The sequence below is a fragment of the Coloeus monedula genome (assembly GCF_965178545.1).
Source record: "Coloeus monedula genome assembly, chromosome: Z".
In the NCBI taxonomy this organism is placed as follows: domain Eukaryota; kingdom Metazoa; phylum Chordata; class Aves; order Passeriformes; family Corvidae; genus Coloeus; species Coloeus monedula.
The window spans coordinates 29,386-36,983 of record NC_138822.1 but is presented as its reverse complement, the minus strand read 5'-3'; positions in this window follow the sequence as shown (position 1 = coordinate 36,983).

Below are 7,598 nucleotides of genomic sequence, written 5' to 3'. Positions count from 1 at the left end.
GCGCGGGGCAGGCGAGAGTCTCCGTTGTGAGGTATATGTTTAGATGACCACTAATAGACAATAGGTTCATTACTGCAGTATTGCAGCTTTGCTCTGTACACGCGAAGAAACACAAGTCAGTTTGTACCTCCGTCTGCCAGTTTTTTAAAGAGGCAGGAAATGTGAGGGGGACAGGGCAGGACACATGAGTGAAAAAAGGGAAGAAAACATGAGGGGAGAAAGGGCAGGAAACGTGAGGGGGAAAGTGTGAGAAACTAGAGGGAAAAGTGGGAAACATGGGGGCGGGAAATGTCAGAAATATAGGGGTAAAAGGACAGGAGATCTGAGGAGAAAAAAAGGGCAATGGAACAGTATGGGGAAAGTGCAAGAAATGTGAGGGGGGAAGGGCAAGAAACATGGGGGTGAGATTGGGTTGCAAAATAATCAGCTTTTATCAAAATGTCCACAGCAAAACCACCCTGTGTTGCTCCCTTAGGACTCTGCACAAGCTCAGGGCCAGCTCCGGGGACCAGCCTGGTGCTGGCAACAGGGCACTAATCCTCTGTCCATGCCTGTGCCACCGTGCAGAGCCTGGAATACCCTCCTGAAGCAGGATGGCTGTTGCTGGCGAAGAGCCCACTGCGTGCTGAGGGCATATGTGTCCATTTGGCAAGGCAAGGTGTGGACTGGCTGTGCAGGCCAAATACCTGTGCCTCTCAAGGGGCAGGATCAGAGAGCCCCTTTTCTGTAGAAGTACATGATCTTTGTTCTCTTGGGACAGCTATTTGTCACTTTCATCTTTCCATTGGTACTAGTACTGGATACTATAGACTTCCTCTAGGGACAGGTCTTGGTTGATGTGGTCATTCCACTCTTCTTTCTCCTTGGCAAAGGTTCCATCCTTGGTCTTCGGCACTAACAGGTCTGATACCTCCATTGTCCCTGCCCACTGCCTGCTGTAGGCATGGGCTTTCAACAGGCAAGGTGAAGGACTGAGTAGCAGGGGCTGTGCAGGGCAGCTGCCTGGCTCTCTGCCCCTGCAGCTCTCACCTGCACACTGAAGGCCAGAGAAGGTGTTGTTATTGCCACCTCTTGTGCCTCAGCAAGAGGTGCATGGTGCTCCCCTTCCTCGGGACCTGTGGCCAGAGCTGTCTCAGAGGCTGTGGCACCCACTGGAGCAAGAAATGCTCAGGTCTGCCTCTCCTGCTGCCTCTGTGCCCATGCTGCTGAGACAGCTAGGCCTCCTCTGGGAAGCAGTGTGAGGGTCCTCATTGTTCACTGGGCCCAAGGAGTTGTCCTAGATGTTGTAGCTGACATCATCTTCCCATTGGGACAAGCTCTTGGTCTTTTTTGTCTTGTCCATGAGACAATTTTTTTCACTGTCGTCTTCCCCTTGGGAGAGCTCTTTATCATTGCTGTCTTCCCCTTGGGACAGGTCTTGGTCTATCCGGTCTTCCCCTTGGGACAGCTCTTGGTCTCTCTCCAGTTCCTGTTGGGACATTGTCTTTCCTGTAGGAGACCTCTTTGTCATTTTCCTACTGGGACGTGTCTTTGTTGTCTTCCTGTTGAGTAACTCTTCTGTCATTGTCCTCTTCCCTTTTGGAGAGGTCTTCATCTCTCCTGTATTCCCCTTGGGACATCTCTCTGTCATTCCCATCTTCCCCTTGGGACATGTCTTTGTCATTGTTGTCTTCCCATTATGACAGCTCTTTATCACTGTAATTTTCCCACTGGAACAGCTCTTCATCTCTCCTGTATTCATCTTGAGACATTGTTGTCCTCCCTTTCAGCCAGTTCTTGCTCTCTTGTCTTCATTTTGGGACAGCTCCTTGTCCTTGATGTCTTCCCTTGGCACAGCTCTTGGTATCCATCATCTTTCCACTCTTTCTCCTCCTCATATAAGGTGGCACAATTGTTTGGAAAATTTGCTCCCAGAAACTCCAGCATCCTCTGATAACTAATGATTTTTCTCAAAATCCTGGAAAATTTGTCTGGCTTTCCCGAGCGGGGCTTTTCATGTTCAGTTCCTGCGAAGGTTCTGTCTTGGACACAACACTCAGATCCTTTGCAGTCTTGTGGTGCACCAGCAGAGACCTGCTGGTGAAGTTGCACTTAACAACGCTTCTCTGTCCAGCACCGTGTCCCTGCATCTCTGCCCAGGGAAGCTGATGTAGCCATGCTGTGTGCCCAGTCCCACTGTTCTGCTGGCTGCTGGCTGTGTCTCTGGCTCCCCATGTAGTTCTTGTGGGGGATGTCATGCATAGGGATCTGGCTCTCGTCCTTCAGACCTGCAGCATAGGCTTCAGGGTGGTGTGGTGCAACCCTCAAGCTCCAAACACCTGTGGCTGTGCCCTGCTCACTGTGGGTACCCTGAGCAATGAGACCAAGCAGTAGGTGGCTGTTGCTGGCCATGGTGATGGCCATTCTCCTGCCCCTGGCAGAAAGCAGTCAGCTGGCAGCTGCTGCTGGAGAGGAGGCAGCTTGTGTGTAGCAGAGTGCTGCCGCCTGTATTGCTGGCAGATGGACTGTCTCTTCGTGAGTCAGGTATGGCTGGGGCAGTGACACACTGTGCACCAGGCTGTTCATCTGCAAGAGAAGCTGAGGAGGGAGGCTGCCTGACTGTGGCCCTTGCCCCTGCCTCCTGCCTGTGCCCCCTGCCTGCCTGTCAGCAGTTCCTGGGGGTGGGAAGATGTTCAGCCCTATCTCCCCCAGTCTCTGTACATCAGTGTGATGTTCCCAGTGTCCTGTGAGCTCTCTGGGCAGGGAAGGCCTGGCACCCTGTCCCCACAGGGGGAAGAAACCTGACTCTGGCTGCCTCGCAGTGCTGCCCACATCTGCCTGTGGTTCACCTGTGTCTGCCTCAGGTCCACCTGTGGGCAAGTGGAAGCATGGGATGGAAGTGGCTGCTTTGGCCAGCAGCAGAGCCCCCAGACAGCTCCATGATGCCCAGTCTGTACACACAAAGATACAGAAGCCAGTTTTTAACCTTGTCAGTTATTTAAAAGGTGGGGAGATGTGAGAGGAAAAGGACAGGAAACATGAGGTAAAAAAGGAAAGGAAATGGAAGAAAAGGGCAGAAAACAGGAGGAGAAAAGTGTGATAAATATGAGGAAAGAAAAGGCCAAGAAAATATAGGGGGGAAAGGCTGGGACACATGAGGAGAAAATTGTGAGAAACGGGAAAATTGTGGGGAGTATGAGGGGAAAAGGTCAGGAAACGTGAGTGAAAAAAGGGCATAAAATGTGAATGTCTTGGTTTGAAAGACAGGTGTCTGTCAAGGAAGACAGGAGCCTCCCTCGAAATGGAAAATGTAACCACCTTCCCTCCAAATTATGATGATTTTGAAATTAAGGAGCTTTCAGGCAAATATGTAAGGAATAGGAATAACAGTTGTTTACTTATATATATGTAAGTATAACAGGGCAAATAAACAATAACTATGGCAGTAACAACAAACAGAACCAGGAACCCAGTGACAGCCTTCTCAGCTGTCAGGCACTTTCCCCTTTGGTGCAGTTAGGGTCGCAGCTGGCAAGGGCGCTGGTGGCTTCCGGTGAGCACGGCACATGCAATGGTTTCCCCGCAGCTGCAGGGGGTGCTCCAGAGCAAGCTACGGGGTAGTGTAGCATGGGGTAGTGGCAGCTTGGGATCCCAGGAGGGGATGGGCAAAAGGCTTCACAAACCCCCTGGGCAACCGATCTGGGTGCCCCAGCAGGACCCTCAGGAACAGCAGGCTGGAACAGCAGGGACGAGCACAAATCCTGGGTGGCAGATGAGATGTATCAAACTCCGGAGCTGCGGCGGGAACCCTGGAGGTCTCAGCAGGCAGGGCGTGTGGAGCTATAGTGTAGCGAAGGCTCAAAGCAACGGCAAAGAAATGGCAGGGGCAGGGCAGCTGCCCGGCTCCCAGTGGGGCAGGAAAAGGCAGGCTTGGGATCCCAGGGTTTTCCCTGAGACACCGGAGCAGATGGTGAAAAGGTCCCTCTTTTACTGAGGTGGGGTGTTAGGGTCCCAGTGTAACAGCCGCTCCAGCGAGCAAACTCCGCTCACTGTAGAAGGAAGGCAGCAGAAAGCAGAAACCTGCAGCGGCAACGAACTCTCTCCACAACGACGGCAGCCCTCCCCCTCCGAATGCCGGGAGAGTAAGAGCCCTTTTTCCCAGTTCAAATCTCACAGCATCTCTGCCCTCCACGAGAAAACCCCAGGTGAAATAGAGTAGCCAGTTGGACCCCTTGCACTGTGGCCAGGTCTTTTGTCTCTCTTAAGTACTCAGTTATTTGTCCCCCTGGCAACATGTATGGGGAAAATTCTTTAAAAGTAAACAAAAGGAGTGACACAGCCTGCTGTGTCGGCCCAAGGACCAGTGCTGCAACTTCCTGAGCATCTGCAGGGAACCCGGCAATCTCGGAGATGCCGATTGCCTGTAGAAAACACCAGGGCGGGCTGCGGAGCCCGCGCACAAACACCCACAACTGCCTGCGCAGTGAAAGGCACGATCACACAAACAGGCAGAAATCCAGGATGTCAACCGTGGATAAAGGAGTTGAGAGGGGCCTTTCGTATGGGTTCCAGCAGATTTATTTGGTGGAGGGTCCAGGGACAAAAAGACCAAGATGTTGGAGCGTCCAGGGGTTTTATAGAGGGAGGTAGAATGGGTGGGTAGGGCAGCATAAGCCAATCAGGTGAGGGTCAAGGAGGCAGAGGAGGTACAGAGTGACAACCCAAAATCCAATAGGGAAGGAGAGGGGAGGGACAAGGGAACAGGGAGCCAATGAAGCATCGAAGAACAGAGAACATTCTGGAAATTACACATATTAAACAGGGGACATACATATTATAGCATATATACATAAAAAGGGATGGAGAGCCAATGGGCCAACCAGAAACTGACAATTTACATAGAACCACAAAGGGCCATGGGAGCTCACCATAGGTTGGAGGGAGATGTTCGACTTCGGAGCTGGCCCACCATGAGTTCAAAGCTGCACTTGGACCTTGCGTCTCTCCAGCCACTCTGGCAACAAAGGAGAACTCCTAAAACCCCAACAGTGAACCTCCCACTCCAGGTCCTATCACCAGCTCTGGACCCTACCACAGCCCCAGACCCCCCAGCTCCCATCACCCAGCCCTGGACCTTGCAGCTCCTTTCTGTTCCCATCAGGACCCAGTCAGCTCCCATCACCCAGCTCGGGACCCTCCAAGCATCCAGCCCCCAGTTCCCAGGCACTCCAAATGTCCCAGCATCCTCAGCACCAGAAACCTCACAAGTGTCTAGTGTTCTGAATGATGCCCTCACTCTTCATGGGCAGAATGATGTCCCCCCACTCCACAGTCCGTGGAGTGGCACCCAATGCACCCAACACTGCATGCACTGGGGGAGAAACCTCGGACACACCCGCTACCCAACCTGGGGATGCCCCCAGTCCAGCACTCCTTCCACCCACCAAGTCCCGTACCCACCCAGGGACCCCCACAACACCCATTTTGGGACACCTCCCATGCTCTTCCCTACCTGCTCCTTGTGAACCTTTGTCCTTCCCCATAGCACCTAAACAGATTTGGGGTGATGGCTGCTGGGGGATGGCACGGGGAGGATACCCACCACCTGGCCTGGTGGCTGAGTTCCCACTGGTTGATGATGGACCACTGTGGAGTCACACTCCTGAAAATGAAGGTAAACAAGGGAATGGCCTTGATGGGGTCAGAGACATGGGGGACATGGTGATGCCAGGGGACACAGTAGGCCTAAAGGCTATTGCTGCCTCCCCCATATGTCCCCTTGCTCTCATATGGCTTCCCGTGTCTCCTGTGTGCCCCCAGTCTCGGCTGGCACCACACATTTCTTAAAGCCCACCCTCAGCCACATACAGACTTTGAAGCCTCTTACAGCCCCTTCCAGTCCCATAGGGTCCCCCTTGTCCCCCATCAGATCTCCCCTGGCCCCACTGCAACCCCTGATGCCATCCATCCCCATGTGGCACCTGTGACATGCAGAATCACAAAATATTCTGAGTTGTAAGGAGCCTACAGAGGATTGAGCTCTATGGTGTGTCAATACCATAACTGAGGAAGCTTACACTAGAACGCTAATAAGACTGGGGATGAAAGGATCTCTTCAAGGCTCTTCTTTACCAGCTACTGAGCCTGTTTGCTGACTCTGTTGGCTGCTCTCAGATGATCAGAATCCTTCCTGTTTGCCCCACTGCCTGCCCTGCCTGGATGAACTGTGTCGCGATAGAGGGGAAGCTCAGACGCTCAGTATGAGTGATCAGCAGGAATCCGATTTATTGATCATACCAGAACTCCTTATATACTAACAATAATAGGCTTTATGCATATTCGTAACGGCGCATTCTAAGTGGTTCACGTAGACTAAGCTGATCCTAAACCCCTCCTTAGTACCCCTTTTGTGGTCAGCAGTTCTGCCTTTTTTCCCTGGCCTTCTAACCACAGATGTCTATTGTTTATACTGCCAAAACCTAACCTTGCTGGCTCTGCAAATAAACTCATAGTTCAGCAGTAAGACTCAATGGTGGTTCAGTTACTGAGCAAGATACATGTAATATTCTGTAACTTCAGTTGTTACACAGGATGTGTGGTGCATTGTCTTATGAGACCTTGCTCAGCTAGCTGCAAGGGTCTATGTGCCCGTTCTCATGTAGCCAGCTTCCCAGATCAGTAAGCTGCAACGAATCTGTATATCCTGAATCTATACGTCCCTTTTCACGTAACCAATCTTTCACAGAACTGCTGTGCAAACTGGCATGCCATGCCCTCACTGCCATTCCATGCCATTCCCTGGGTTATCCACTCCCGTTCGCCTCACTCTGCGTCCCTCACGCTTCATAGAGCTGTTTAAATCTCCCTCAGAAGCTCCTTGCACCGGTCCCTCCTCACCTGGTTGCCTGCTGTGGGCTTCCAGGTCTTGATGAGGCTTGGAGCTGATGCTCAGGTGTTCCTGAGCTCCATAACACCCCAATGCAGCTGAAAGACACACCAAGATACGTGTGCCCATCACCCAGGCATCCTGCTCTTCTGCTTCTTTGTGCCTCAGAACGGGACTTGTAGCCGTGGTTGTGACATTTCAGAAAATTCTGTGAGCTGAGGCCTCCCAGTGGCTGGGGGCCCTGTTCCTCCCTGTTCCTCCCTGTTCCTCCCTGTTCCTGGGGACCCAGGAGTCCCGCCCTTCTGGCTCCAATTCCATGTCCCCATGGGGATCCACCAGCCATCCTTGTCACTGCATTCTCATGAGGACCCACCAGCCCCCCCAGTTCTATGTCTCCATGGGGATCCACCTTTCCCCTTTGTCCCTGTGTCCTCTGTCTCGGTTTTGGAGACAAAATTTTAGGAGGAAACACTCTGGAATGAGCACCTCCTCCAAAGGGAAAGGGCCTCCCCCTTTCCCCCACCAATGAGACAAATTGATAATAGCAGGTGAAAGTGAAAAAAACAAACTTTATTAACATAGAACAAAACAGGGAAAAAAAAGGAAAAAGAGCCTGGAGAAGGGCAGATGGACAAAAACCCCCTGTCAGTTCTCCGGTCCTCCTCCTCATAGCAGGCAAAACTGGAGAACAGATGGAAAAACCTATTGCTTCTCCAGCGCCAGTCCTCCTCCT